Below are 16583 nucleotides of genomic sequence, written 5' to 3' on the forward strand. Positions count from 1 at the left end.
TGGGTAATGCTTTTGTCAGAGAGGTGCTTTTGTTACTTACAGTTTATAAGTTAAAATCATAATATAGAACAGTAAGCTATTAAGGGGGTCGGGGCCGGGGATGCGGGAGCACCGCCAACAGGCTGGCGGTGCTCCTCAGGACATTCTGACCGCGGCGGTTCAGCCGGTTTTCCGCTGTCCTGCAGAATCCCCCATGGCGGCGCACCCCATACCACCATCCTGTTCCTGGCGGGTCGCCCGCCAGGAACAGGATGGCGGTATGGGGTGTTGTGGGGCCCCTGGGGGCCCCTGCAGTGCCCATGCCAACATTGCAGACACTGAAATACGCGACGGGTGCCACTGCACCCGTCGCACATACCCACTCATATCATATCCATTCGGAGCCGGCTTCCTCGTGGGGAGGGGTTTCCCGCTGGGCTGGCGGGCGGCCTTCTGGCGGTCGCCCCGCCAGCCCAGCGGGAAAGCCAGAATGGCCTCCGCGGTCTTTCGACCGCGGAGCGGCCATGTGGCGGCTCCCTCCAGGCGGGCGCCGCCCGCGGGGGTCAGAATGAGCCCCTAACTGTCATCAAAGAACTGCAGGCATTCCTCAAGGTATAGATTAGAGCGTCATTATTTTCCCCCAGTCTTTCCTTAGTCTAATGTTGCAAAAACGCTTAATTTTGGTTTTAACCAATTCTTATTAAAGAGAAACCCCAACCATTGTGTTATATTTCAAATTCTGAGTTTGTGCTTCTCCAGACTAAGCACTCTTAAACTATACAGCATACCAGTATGGATGACTTGTGACTCCTACATCTTTTAGTGCTCTGTCTTATGTAACATTTCTTATACACAGATTTACACACTTATGCTTGATTGTGTCTGTGTAATGTGGCTGTGATATAAAGTGCTCTGACACCCTTACACTGAAATGAGTGGTGCTGCAAAACTAATTAAATGCATCTGAGAGAGAATGGTTATGGTGACTTGATGGGCACTGTTAAAGGGTGGTAGTGAGGGAATCTGTGGAAGAGGTGGTCATTGGGGGGGACCAACAAACATTGTCTCACAGGGTACTGCCAGCGCTAAGGCCGGCCCTGGTCAGACCTATTGCCTTTGCCAATGTGAATGGACACAGAGATTGAATATAAGTTCATCCTCTTAAACACAAATCCTAGAAGCATAGAATAGACTTCTGGCAACAGGGAGTCATTAAGAGAAGCAACATAACAAGCACAACGTTTAACTCTGGTGTGTGTGTTTGAAATCACCAATGAGTGCACTCTTTGAAAAACATAAATTTTTCCATGAGCTCTTCTCCAGCATATATTGTAAGTTTTTTATTGATGGGCAAGTAAGTGTATATGCATTTGTGTGAATGACCGAGTGAATGAGACAACAGGTAAAATGTTTGGATAAATGATAAATGACATAAATGGAAGGAAATTAGTTACTTTTTGTTGCTGCGTCTCGGTCATCTCTAGGATGGTGGTGGTGAGTACAGGTTTGCTGGGTTCCTCTCTCATACAAGTCAATTGCCAATGCTGAGGCCTTAGAAGGCAGTGATTGTTGGCTGGAAGACACTCCCAAACAGAATGGCTTGTGGACGTTTTGCTGATGTGTCCTCAAAAGTACTTTAATGCTTAGTCACATGTAGTATGAATGTGCTCTTCACCCAGGGCCTGTGAGAAGGGCCACTGAGGGAACATGAGGGCTTTTGACAGAGCCTAGCAAGGCTGATGAGCTTGTAGCCTGCTCATTTCCTTACATGTAGCTGCAGTGGACACAGGCTCAATCGTTGCAGCTGCACCAAAATTGAGCATGAGGCACAGGGGTAGAAGGAGAGGGGTAAAGACATTGCTAGGGTAGGGTGCAGAAGAAGCTCCACCACTCAGAATGAAGGTGGGGAAGAGTGGAGAGGGAAGTGCAGAAGGATAGAGAATGTTGATAAAAGGAGAGAGAATGTTAAAAGGGTATGCGGGGAGAGGAAAGCTGAGTGACATAAGAGAAAGCAATTAGAAAAGAGGTAAGAAAAAAGCGTGGTGGATATGGTAGAGTAGTGGAAGAGAGGGGTTAGAGTAATCCAGCAGTGGTAAAGGCCATAAGTCATGCCTTTGGGTCCAGTCTGTACAGCAGGGACGGCTTCAGCACTTTTTGCACCTGGTGCAACAATCTTTTTGGCAAATCCCCCCCTATGGCCTAGTTCTTCACGGATTCCCTCACTACCACCCTCCAACAGTGCCCCTCATTTCTCCATAGCGCCTCTTTCACATGCATTACATTTGTTTTATTTCGCTACCCATACTACTGTAGGGAATAATTAGCCCCTCTTTCACATGTAATTAGTTTGTTTTATAGTGCTACTCATACTACTGTAGGGTATAATTAGCCCCTCTTTCACATGTAATTAATTTGTTTTATAGCGCTACTCATACAAGTGTAGGGTGTCACAGTAGCTTACATCACACACACATTATACAGAGACTGCAAATGGTACATGTGTAAATCAGCCTGTAGGAAACATTACATAAGACCAAGAGGATTACAAGGTGCAGGAATCACATGTCATCCACACTAGCAGGCAGTATATTTTACTAGTGTTTGGTCTGGAAAAGCACAAACTCTGGATTTAAAACATACCACAGTGGTTGGGGCTGGCTGCACTAATAAGAATGCATTTCAACCCAAATTAACCCTTGTAAACATCATTAGGATAATGAAAGACTTGGGAAAACATAAGGTTCTAACCCTATGCCTTGCAGTTTGCATGCACCTCTTTGATGAGAGTTCATAGGTCACTGTGCTATATTAGGATTGTAAATTATGAACAGCAAGTAACAATAAGATCTCTGCTACAAAATAAGTATTCAACTGAGCTATCTACATAAAATAAAATTCTGTGATCTGAATGGCGCCTGCTGTTTGCAATTGACATAATAACTCTCTGTGCTACTTTATGATGAGTCAGAACTGACAATAGATACAACACAATCTTACTCCAACATATTCTGTCTCCAGCAGGAACATTAACCACCAGAGTTATCTTCACATTTTTTTATTGCCTGAAAACTGTCCGAGACACAAAAAAATCTGCAGCAGGTGCTTTTAACCCCGTAGGTTAAAATTACCAACAGTGCCCCGAAAGTCAGCGCCAGGTGCAGCTCAACCAGTTGCACTACCCCAAAGCCAGCCCTGCTGTACAGCATCCCCAATGCTGTGCAACATACGATAAAACAAAAAGAGAGTGCTAAAACAAAAAGAGAAACAACATAATTCAAAATGATATGAGTGTTATTTTCTTTTTTTGTTTACCATTTGGAGTTGGATTGGTAAACAAAAAGAAGAAAAAAAGCAAAGCAAGTGGGTGTGAGCAAGCAAATTGAGCAGGGAGAATCAACACATAGGAGGTGGTTGGAATCAAGGAGGTGGGGAAGGACGCAACAAGACGGTGATGGAAGCAACACAGGGGATGGAGAGAGAGGATCATGGAGTAGGGGAAGCAAATGGATGAGAGAGGGCGCAACGTGAACCTGGGGAGGAGATGCAGATGGGCCAGAAAGCAACACAAGAGAGAGAAGCATGCAAGAGCAATCACATCACTGAAGAGGGCAGTGAGAAGCACACAGGCAGGGAAAGAGCAAAATTACCATGGCGGAGGTGGAAAGTACACAAAGGAGAGAATTGGAAAATACCTGCACTCTTGAGGAGTGTTTAAATAAAAAGAAAAACAAACACCTGAATAGTGCAAGGACACAATGTAATCCAAGGGAAGGAGAAACACACGAAGGAGAAGTAAACAACTAATGGTAAACAATGGATGTGCACTACGTCTACTGTAAACTTACAAGTATTTTAACAGCAGAGTGCATATCAGTTGTGTTATTTAGATTTTAGGTCTTATTTGACAACCACCTTCCCCATTAACTTCTGCCACTATATAGTTGACCTTTATAATAAGGTGACACACTCTTATAATGGCCCAGTCAGGCAGCCTCATATCCACACAGAGCCTACCTCCTCTGCTGGTTTGAGGTTATATGCTATTACTGTAAGTGAAACCAACAGGGTGGGCCCTTCTATCTTTTGTTTGTAAATATTTATTTATTATCATTTTCCAAGAAAAGAAAGTGAGGATATACCTCCTACAGCAGACAAAAGCCACACAGGTACATCATCTGTCAGAATATTTAACAATGTTGCTTGTTTAAACAAATTACAAAATACCAAACAACCCACCCTTCACATCTGGCAGTCCAAAGCTTACTGTCTGAATTAGTATTGCACCTAAATAGGGAACAAATTAAAAACTTATGAAAACAGAAGAAAATAGCGAGGGAAGAAGTTCTTGTCACATTGGAAGGAAAATGCTGTGAATTAGTGTCTACAAATTTTCTTTTTTAAGATTCTCCATGCAAAAAAAAAAAGAAAAAGGGAGGGGAGGGGAGCAACTTCATTCTATATAGAGACTGTGGCCTCAAATGTATCAAGAACAAGTCAGATCAAGGTGTTTGATAAATCAGTGCATTTGTGGAGCTTCTCTCACCTTGAAGTTTCACCTTTTACAAAGTTGTTAAACCAGTCAGACTTATGGTGGTCTTCCCCCAAACTTTAAGCCTAGCCTCCTCCTGCTTGCTCAAATTAATTTTTGCTGCCATTAGGACTCTGTCAAAACATGGTAAAACTGACCTACACCCGATTGGCTTATTTAATTTATGTAAAATTCTCTAGTAAAGTGGTACAACATGTACCCAGGGCCTGTAAACTAAATGCTAATAGTGGGCCTGCAGCACCTTTTCTGCAATCCACGTAGGTAGCTTTTTAAAACTTGTCTCAGACCTGACGATGCTACCTGTGTGCAGTTTTGAACTGCCAATTCACCCTGGCAAAATAAACCTTTTGCCAGGTCTAAAACTCTCTTTTAACATTAAAGTGACCTCTAAGTCAGTGTTGTGGGTTACCTCTAGCATCTAGATTGGGCACCCTTATTTTAGCCTTAGACTCATAGCCTGTGTCTTTTACATTCAGACACATTTAATCCCTTTCATATTTTTTAGTACAGCTAGCTTTTAGCTCAGTGTTTTCATATTTTTATTGCTGCTTCTTTCCAAAAAGACATAGGCCCTCATTATGAACACAGCGGTTGAAACCACCGTGTTCATGCTGGCGGTCAAACCACCGACCGCCAGCCGTATAATGTACATTCCTGTGGGCTGGTGGGCGGAAACAGTGTTTCTGCCCGCCAGCCCACAGGAATGCCTGGCCGGGACATTGACGGCGGCTCTGCCGCCAATGCCTCTGTGTGGCGGGTTCAGCTGCACCCTGCGCACAGATCACTGCCCGAAAATCAGGCAGTGACCTGCGCGATGGGGCACTGCACAGGAGCCCCTGCACTGCCCATGCCAAGTGCAAGGGCAGTGCAGGATCCCCCAGGGGTGCCCCAGTGCACCCCTTCTGCCATCCTTTCCCTGGAGGCTGAGGAATCATTATCTGAGGGGCAGCACCGCCGTGTCGGATAATGATTCCGACTGCCGCCAGAGGCAGCCTGGCGGTGAGTGAGGGTCGCCGATGGCGGCCCTCACGGTGTTCATAATGTGGCGGTGTGGCTTGCCATGCCGGCAGGCGGGTTTACCCGCCGGCATGGTGGGCCACACCACCAAGTTCCAAATGACCACCATAGTTGTTCTTTCTACACATTTTAACATCCCTTTGCACATAATGCATTCTGTGCTTTGCTCACGGCTGTCATGTACGATACATGATATACTGATTTGTATTACCACTCCAGGAGCTTGGGAGTGAGTCCCCATTTTCCAGACACATCAGTACATCAGGCCAGTTCTTAGAACTCTGTGAGTTAAATATATAAACAACACTTAGGCCTAAGGAAATGCCGTAGCATATTTCCCTTGCAGGATTTATGCTAGAACAGGGTTGATTAATCCTTTCACCCAGGAGGTAAGGGATCAAGGCATCAAAACTTCAACAATTAATCAAATTTGAAAAATGACTCATTTAGCCACACAAATGATACTCCAAGCTGGAATAAAGTTCAAAGGGCTTCATTACAAGTAAATGTTTAGAGAAACATAGATTACTCTCAAAACCAAACCATAAAGATACAAAATCATTATAGGTTGCCCAAAGCCCCCAGAGAAGTTGAGACGGACTAACATCAAAAATACTAAACACTCAATGACAGCAACACACAAGAGCAATAGAAAAATCTGAAAAGAAAATAACATGCACTGTCTAATCTCGCCAGTCATTTAGCTCATTCTAAGCCTGCAAGCCTTAGTAACCTAAACATAGGGAAACCCTGCGAATTAGCAAATCTATTTAGCATGTGCTGGGACAAACACATTTGAACAGAAGGCAAAATGTGCAAAAGAAGAAAAATAATTTGGATAAAGAAAATCTGGGGTAACTGGTTACTAACTAAAGTGGAGAAAAAGTAACAAAAAGGGAAGGTGTCAGCATTTCACAAGCTTGGTCTCCTTCTTTGGGTGGGTGAAAATTATGTTTAAAACTCAGCAAGACATTTCAAGGGGTATAGAGGATTATACCTCTCAAAGTCCATGGGAATCAGCAAGCGGCAAAAAGATCTGCTGCCATGGAGTTTGGAGAGAGGCTCTGCTTCAAATCTATTTGGGGAACGATATACCAAAGTTCATAGTGCACGATGATTCTTCCATCCATCACTCCATATGATGCAAAAGGTAGACTTGCCCAATGGCAAACAGTCATATGATTCAGACTGCACCATCAGTGAGAATTCATGTGAATGGCTTCCATCTATACTCTTCAATGCAAATTTAAACAATTGTATTAATGTGTATTCCACAGTTCTTGAATGTACGGATCTCAACGATTAGCTCACAATGCTGTTATGCATAAAACAATGGAATATATATTTCCAAGCTAGCTTTCTCATGCGAATGATAGCTGAAAGAAAAGCTCATATTAACAAGAATGACTAAACAGTTTCTGCACAGTCACGAAGCAGGGCCTTGCAGGCCTCACTTCGACTAATACAAATTAAGTAAAAAAGCACATTCATTTATGCATTTAATGTATATTTAATCTTCTAAACTATAAATTCCTTATTAAGAATTAAGAATATTACTCAGATTACAAAAAAGTCAAAACAAAAAGACTTTATTAACCCTTTCATGTTGCTTGAACACATCACTACATTCTCTATATTTGCATGTTTCTTTTAAACATTTTCTTCATGAAATCTAATAGTGTTTTAATACATATTGTTAGTTATCATAATGAGTTATTACATAAAGGCAAAATAGTTCCTAAACATGAAGTTAAAGCGCTATACCACATGGGTTTCAATTGCTGACGTAGAGTGAATGGTGTTTTTTTAGTGCACCACTTTACATCAAAACTATTATTACTCTGGTTCACATAACGCATAAATTGTCAAGCATAGATGACACGAGGGATAGTACTAAAATTTCTGCTACATCGGGGCAAAGGGCATTCCAGTCATGGCTGTCTTGGGGGGGACACCATTCCTCAGACAGCTTTGCTGACCCTGACGCTGACTCGTCAGCTTACCAAAGAGGATTGACATCCAGAAAACAGGCACACACTTGTTATCACATTCAGGTATTGGGTTAGGGTTATTCCCTTAGATCAGAACAGGCAGAAGGGTTACCACTGCTATTCTCTCAGACCTAGACATCGGGTGCAGGAAGGAATCTCTAGGCTCTCTAAAAACATACAACATCGCTGGGTTGTTTAACTTCTTTACTCTAGTTGTAATGATGAGTACAATACCATGTTTCATCAACCTCATTATCGCAGCTCAAGCTTTTTATACTAGGATGCAATTGCTTCAATAAATGTATTGAAATCCAGTTTGTATCTTGTGTTCTGCCTTGGCATGTGTCAGTCTCTGAGTAACTGAGAGAAAAGGGTGTAATCTGTTCACCACGACTTCCCGAGAAGTCAGAGTGTCAGGTTTAGGTTGCCTCAAATCACCTTCTCATTTTTTGGCTGAGTGAGGCACTGCAGACTTGCTAGATGTTAGGCCCACAGCATCCAATCTGTGGTGCTGCCACCCTAAACACACAGTCTTATTACGACAATAGGAGCCGCTCAACATGGTGTCACCAACGTGGGTCAGGTACAAATATAACGGATCTCCTGAGTAACTCTCTCTTGCATGCCAAAGGTACCATAATTACCTTTATATGGAGATGTGTGGGGTATTAGGGAAAATCCTCCTCTGCTAAATAGGTAGTACCTATCTTAGGGACTGATTTAAATCTCGGCAGATGGGTTACTCCGTCACAATGGTGACATAGATCCCGTCTGCTGAAATCTAAATCCCATAGGAAATAATGGGATTTATATTTCAGTGGATGGGATATCCGTCATCGTTGTGACAGAATAACCCGCCCACCGAAATCTAAACCAGGCCCTTAGTCTGTAGGTTGTTCAAGCTTGAACCTTAAAAGGATACCACGTTTAGAGTTTCTGTCTCTGAATTTTGCCCTTTAAATATGGCACAACCACAACCAGTGGTAATCCCAGGAAATTGTAGACAGCCTGTCTCACAATACTTAATAGCAAATGGGCTTGCTAATAGGGGTGGAGATGTTACATTCATGGAAGAAGAACACAATGCATACACAACTGAATTTTTTTATTCATGGGTCATGTTTCCTGCAGTTGATGCAAAGTCAAACATATTTCACACATACACTGTAGCAAATGCATCTGCACAATTCAGAGCTTATCAATAACTAGAAATACAATTAATATATCCAGAACACAATAATTGGTTTCAAGCCCCCCCCACACATTATTGACAACTTTAGATTAGGACCTCTTGCTAATGATGGGGCCTCATGGCCAGCGCTACCAGTTCTAACCACCTACGCACCATTTCTAAACATACAAAACTTACAGGCAGTGGATGTGCGCCCATTATTTAATAATTTAGTTACAATATATAGGGCCTGATTCTAACTTTGGAGGACGGTGTTAAACCGTCCCAAAAGTGGCAGATATACCACCTACCGTATTACGAGTCCATTATATCCTATGGAACTCGTAATACGGTAGGTGGTATATCCGCCACTTTTGGGACGGTTTAACACCGTCCTCCAAAGTTAGAATCAGGCCCATAGACTCTTAATACAATATGTAGTGCAGACTTTTAATGCTACCCCAGCTAGGGCTGCTCCAGCTGTTCCACAATTGGCTACACTTGGAATAAATCTGGTTACTATCAATGCAATTATAGATAAGGCTCCCACCAAACATGAAGAAATTCTGTTTTGGACTGCACAAAAAACAAATCAGCTGGAAGCACTGTTTCCTCATGTGCAACCCCAAGATAAACACAGAATTCTCACAATATGCTTGCTTTCTGGAATGGTTCCCTCCATAGAAGAGTGTGCCACTTGGGGCACAGCATTTGCTGCAATTTATACTACAACACATGGCACGCGGATACTGGCAAATTCAGCGAATGTGTTGAAACAAATTCAAAATGAATCCAGGGCTGCCCCTGCCTAGGATTTAGTGATGAAATTGATAGACAATTTGACACTGTCTCCTCAATTATTTAAAAATAACATTAAAGGGAAAGCAACAGAATTGGCAATACACCCGTGGCTCAGAGACGTTCCTCAAATAGACTAGGAATGCTACCAAAGATTATTACTTCTTAGGACTTATACTAATATATGTCAGGCTGTCTGGGGACCAGACCAACTAAGCCACAGCTTAAAGGTAATTCTGAAAAGGATACTGGCAAGCAAGCGCAGGAGAGTTCTAAAAAACACTGGGACAGAAAAAATCTAATAAAGATAAAGTAAAATAACGAGAAGACTCTCCACATTTGAAGACCTTGGAGAAACAATACTCTTAGAAATGGGGTCTTTAGTTGCACCCTGTTCAAGTAGGGACAACAATCCTAGTCAGCGCAAGTCAATTATACAACATAAATTAGCCTGTGATCACCCTTCTGGTAGCTTGGCGCAGAGCAAGCAGGCCTAACTTAGAAGGAAATGTGTAAAGTATTTGTACCGCACACACACTATAATCACAGGAAGTACACCCTAAAAAGAGACTCCACATGGATGTAAAAAAAAGGCTTATTTATCTGGTTAATTTAAGTTTAACACAATACAGATCCGATTTTGTAAATAGCTAAATATTTACTGTGCAGGTTAAAAAATAAAGCAAGGTTGATGAACAAATGTAGAGAGCTAAGGGGTGGTGCTGGAGGACTCCTCGGCATGGGTGCGCAATATCTTTCTGGGCTCCAGTATTGTCCTGGTGGTGCTCCTCTCAGGGAGCTGTGCACAGCTAAACTGGGTCAGGCCATGCGGGTCGACTTGACAGGAGCGGGTGGCAAAGGAAAGCAGGGCTGGTCCAGACTGTTCACAGGTGTAAGTGGCATAGTTTGGAAAAGCTGCACATGGTGACTTCAAAGGAATTAGGGGCAAAGGGAAGCATGGCCACTTCGGACGGTTCACGGAAGCGAGGGGCGAAGTTTGGCAAGGCCACTCGTATTGGAGAAAAGTAGCGAGCAGCAAAGGAAAGAAGGGTCACTCTGGGCAGTTTACAGATGTGAGAAGCAAAGTTTGGCAAGGCCGCTCATGTTGGGGAAAAGTAGCAAGCGGCAAAGGAAAGCAAGGCCACTCCGGGCAGTTCACAGATGTGAGCGGCAAAGTGGGGCAGGGACCCAGTACTAAGACATGAAAATGCCTTTTATGTGGGGGGTGACTACAGAGAGTTCTTATGAAGTGCACAGGTCCCCCTTTCAGCTCAGCCTCAGCTTCAGACTAACAGTGGGAGGTAATCAGCTCCATTGTGTGGACTATAGACACTACCCTTTGAGGTGTAGGTGTGAGCCCATCCCAACCTCCTCCCCAGTAAGACCCATCAGTATGCAGATGAATGCAGATATAGCTGAGTATCCTGTGTTGTAGGTGTCTGAAGGGAATGCACAGGTGTAGATGTACCTGAGAAAGGCTGTGGGTACACAGGGCAATGAGTGCTGAGAAATGCCTACTTTCTAAAAGTGGCGTTTCTAAAATAGTAACAATAAATCTGACTTTATCAGTAAAAATGATTTAATATTACCATTCCAATGGTACTGAACATGATGCAGATACTCCACTCAGAGCAGGAATTTACATCCAAAAGCTATTATAAGGAATTCCCAATGCTGGCCTATTAGAGGGGCAGGCCTCACAGTAATGAAAAATGACTTGTGGAGTTTTTCATTACTAGGACATGAGACTGAAAAGTATATGTCCTGTCTTTTGCTTACATGGCACCCTGCCTTATGTGCTATTTAGGACCTAACTTTGGGGTGACGTACATGTGTGAAAAGGGGAGTTTAAGACTTGGCAAGAGGTTTTACATGCCAGGTCAGGGTGGCAGTTAGACTGCACACACAGCTTTGCAGTGGCAGGCCTGAGTTTACAGGGCTACTTAAGTGGGTGACACAATCAGTGCTGCAGGGCCACTAGTGGCATTTAATTTGCAGGCCCTGGGAATAAGGTTTACGACTTTACAAGGGACTTATAGGTAAATTAGATATGCCAATTGTGGATACACCAATGTTACCATGTTTTAGGGGAGAAGCACATGCACTGTAGCACTGTTCCGCAGTGTAGTGGTAAAGTGCTCAGAGTTCTAAGACCAATAAAAAGATATAGCATCAAAACAGGAGGTAAAGGCAAAAAGTCTGGGGCGAGACTACCGTAAGGATGCCAGGTCTAACAGATACAATCTTAGAAATCATGACAATTTGAAACCTCCTGACGGGTATCAGTATACTGATCCATTGCCTTCTTCTACCTTTCAGGATTGATCTGACAAATGGACCAAGCGAGGTGAGTGGCCAGAACACAGAAACAAGTGCATAAAGCCAAAAAAGGACTCACAGCATTCCTCTGACATCATGATAAAAAAGGAAGAGAAACTTCCACAACACAAACCACATTTCAAAAAGAAAAAAGTTGCAGCACTTGTGGCTAACTATGCCACACATATTGAGAACACTACTGACAAACGGGATGTGGGCAGTGACTCTGCAAGACAGCGCAGCACAGGTCTTGATAGTTCACCAGAATCTTCAAGAGCTTCTGGATTTGACAGCAACTAACAACTACCTTGAAGTTGAAACCCCAGATAGTTGGCCACCCTACCCAATAGAGTCTACAAATAAAAAATTCAAATTGAGGGGGTCATCAAGTGCACAATTAAAGTAATTTCTTGGAAAGATTAACTTTAAGCTATGACATTCTTCTGGCAGAAAATGATTGGCTGCCAGAGTTTGTCTGAACTCTCCAACAAGGGGAAGATGTAATTTTGCCTTCTTTCTTTGTCCTTGTTCCAGTTCCAGTAAAGGAAGCCTATTTTGCAGATTGGGCTTTGACACATGCTCCAGTGCTGTACCGCAAGCATGTGGGTTGGGATAGGGATTCTCCTTATCATGTCATACGTGTAGGGTCCAATCCACAAGCACAACCTCAATATCCAATAAACCATTATGCTAAAGCCCCGGAGAGGGAGATTCTCTCAAAACTAGAATACCAGGGAGTAACTGAACCCTGTGTTTAAGCTATGAATAACCCTTTGTTTCCCATAGCTCAGTTGGACCCGTCTTACAGAATAGTCTTAGATTACAGACATTTATATTGTCACAGATGTACATTTGTTATACAAAATTCACATAGCACAGCTTTTATGAACAACATTATACACAGAAAATACAAAATGGCCTTGAATAGCTCCAATGGGGTTTCCTTTCAGAATCTAGCACCTGAAAGCTGGGATTTAAGCTTATTCTCTCTCACTAATTTTTTTGGCCACTTCCCCAGGGGCATAAGAACAGTTCAAGATTGCTCTCAGCCCATGTGGCATCAATATTACATGACATTGATCCTGAGATGTTGTCCTATGTAGATGACATCCATCTGACAGATGATGACCTCAACACACATCTAGCCAGAGTAGATCACATTGACTTGAGATTTGCTGGCCATGGCTACACCTTCAATTTTAAGAAAACTAAAATGTCCTTCCTCAGTGTCCTATTTTTATGAAACAAGCTATCAAATGAATGGAAAAGTCTGGCACCACAATTCTTACAGAAGTGTGCACACAACCACCAAACAATAGAAAAAAAGCATTCATTGTTAGGATTCTTTCATTTTGGCCGAACATACATTCCAAATTATGCACAATGCATAATACCACTTTATGATTTGATCTGTCTTGACTTCTCAAGCAAACATTGGACACTACAACATACCCAGATTCTCAGTCTATTACAGACTAGCATGCTAGAAGCAAAACACTTAGACACACATGAAGACAAAACAAACTTGGTTATCCGGATAATCCCGAGTCCCATTGGTTTCACATATGTCACATTCAATAAAGGTGACACAGTATCCATAACATACAAATCACACTTATACTCCAATGCTGAGATACACTTTGCACCAACAGAATATATACTGATTGCAGTTCATATGGCGGTTATCATGGAGAGACCTAGCCCAGGGAAAGGGCATCATTGTCATTACCACAATACCAGCCCATGAGGCTGTTACCAAGGCTAGTGTTCCAACTGCTAAAGAATTGCATCCACATTGGATACAGTGGGCTACCTCCTTGACTGCCACTGATCTTGATTATGTTTTTGATCCAAACCTTTAGACCCAAGTATTTCTCCAATACAAACTTGAGTACCCCATGACCACTAATGTCATGCCTAGCTCAGTTCTCAGCACATATGAGACTCCGTTATATGAAGGGCGTGGAGTTGCCATCTTTGCCCCGGGAAGAGAGAGGCAGGTTGGATGGTCCCCTATCTAAAGAGGGTATAGTGGTGGAATGAGCTTTTGATTCTTTATCATGGGATTATTTGTGGGACGCCTTATTCAGAGGGACACCTTCCTGAGTTGGGTTCAACTGCTTTATATGCAGCCGACGGTGAAGGTGAGGGTGGGTGGGATGGTGTCTGACCAGTTCTGCTAACATCACACTACTAAGTAGGGGTGCCCCTTGTCCCCCCTGCTGTTCACATTAGCGATGGAGCCGGTGGCATGCCGATTGCGTGACTCATTATGGGGATGGGGCATGCAGGTTGGTGAGCACACACATGTGATCTCCCTATATGCTGATGACACCCTGATCTATTTGAGACAACCTGAATATTCAGTCCTTATCTTGTTAACACTTCTATCTGAGTTCAGCAAATTATCTGGTCTCACTGCACCAAATCTAAGCTGTCCCCCATGGGAGGGTTAGCTGGTAGGACTCTGGCGACTCTCCCCCATACCCTGGTAAATTGAAAATAGTAGGCTCTTTGTAATCAGATTGGCTCATGTTGCATCGCGCTTTTAGAGACCTCAACATGGGGAGACTATTGGAGAAGCTAAGGCCATCCATAAGATCCTGGAACACTATGCATTTATCCCTAATGGGAAAAGTGGCGCTAGTTAAGATGATTGTATTGCCCCACTGTCTTTATATTTTTCAGGGGACCCTATACGAGATCCCCAGGAAGTTGTTCATAGAATGGGATAAGCAAATTGTTGAGCTATTATGGATGTTGGGGAGGCCTTTTTTAATGCTTAAACATACCTGGAGTGGGGGAGGCCTGGAATTGCCTTACTTGGAACTATATTAATTTGCTGCACAACTGCAGCAACCATGTGAACTGGGAAACCCAATTGCTTAGGGGCACTTCTGGAGACCTTTCCCTACCCGAGCTCTAGATGATGGGTGCTAGAGCCCTGTCCTTAGTGCCAGCCGTAATTGAAGAGGTACCCTCGGAATCCCAGATCCTAGGAGCCTTGCTGAACTTGGGGGGTAGACACAGACAATTTTCCCACCTCTACACAACTCTAAGGGAAGACTTTCCGAATGCTGAGCTCCCTGTGCATAACAAATGGCAAAACCTACTGGATAGACCATTATCACCAAAGGAAGGGGTTGCCTTACGCAAAGGGGTCAGGACAGTGTTGTCTAATGCCTGTTTTAAATTGACACAGTTCAATATAATATGTCAAGTGTACCTATACCCCAGTACCTTGCACAACATGTACCACATGAGATCCTCCTCCTGTTCCGCAAGCAATCATGTGGATGCAGACTTCATTCATATGATATGGGGCTGCCACATAATCGAATATTGGGACGAGATTCTGGCCTCCCCAGACAGGGCTACTGGGTGGACCACCCCTATGGCTACAATGCAATGCCTCTCAGAACGGGTCCTGATTAGAAAAAAAAAGAAATTAAGCAGGAAGTTCTTAGTGCTGGGGCTCACATTAACCAAGCAAAGGTTAGCTATCTGATTGCTGTCCCTTGGGGTCTCAACATTTGCCAAGTGGTAGAGAGGCATGGCTGAATAGGCAAATGCGGAAGAGTGCCATATGCAGAAAAAACATAGGGATAAACTTGCAGCTGAATTGTTGGCTTGGGCTGTCAGGCTTGCTGAGTTGTTGGACCACCCCCCAGATACTCATCCTCCATGAGCTATGCTGTGTGTGAAAATTGGGCACATATGTGGAGGGGGGATTGGTCAAGGGTATCTGGGATTCAGGGAAGGAGGCTGTGGATGGGCTTGGGTCCAGAAAACTGACATGTCCAGCTTCCCATTATGCTGTAGTGTGACTGGGTTTTGGGTGGGGCTCTCGGTAGGTGGGGATCCTTTTTGATGATGAACGTGCATTGCTATGTTTGTATTATGTCATCATACTGACCTGTGGCACAATTATGTTTTGATGATGTTAAATGTCAATAAAAACCTATACTTTAAAAAAAAAAGATTTCTTGTTAGGTCCTAGGAAACAATGCTCCAAAAGACTTTTATATGCAATATATAACTAAATTTTGGAAGCTTTCGCAAATGGGAATTGCTGCTCGTTTAAGGTATAGAGATAAGGACAATTTTGAGAAAGCTTTAGCCATTGTCAATAATAGGTTAAACACACTGTCCACTCGTAAATACACATTTAACAACAGTGTGTCTTCTGCTATTGACATTATTCAAAATGATGTGTCATTTTCACAACATGGACAATGTCAGCTTAGGTCCAATATGCAGTTGAGTTGGACTTCACAAGTTCATAAAATCCGGCATAGTGCCTTGGAAGCAAGTTAACTGTAAAGAATTCTTTGCTGCATTTAGGTTTTCATGTACACAACAGATAATGGCAAAGAAGGAAGCTAATTGCATCATGTTTAATATAGAAAAGCTAGAAAAGTTGCCTTTTACTGTAGCTGAAACAGTGTGGTTAATACATGGGTGATCTTCCTGCTGATATCAACATTACCAATTCACCTCATGTTTGAAACATTTTCCAGTTGGCAGGTTTGAGGAGATAGTTACATTCATGAAGTGTGGGAACTGCCCATTAATTTCATATGGGTGAGTGATAAAAAGGAGGTTTCTGACAGTGGGAGAGAAAGTGAAACTTAAGTAAGTCATTCAATGATTTGCAAACAGGTGGCGCTGCACAGTGCTTTCAATGCACAAGATAGCTAACTTAGTTTACTATTTGAAGGGTATCCCCATCTCTATGATCACCCAGTATTTCAGTTAC

The sequence above is a fragment of the Pleurodeles waltl genome, chromosome 10 (genome assembly GCF_031143425.1).
Source record: "Pleurodeles waltl isolate 20211129_DDA chromosome 10, aPleWal1.hap1.20221129, whole genome shotgun sequence".
NCBI lineage: Eukaryota > Metazoa > Chordata > Amphibia > Caudata > Salamandridae > Pleurodeles > Pleurodeles waltl.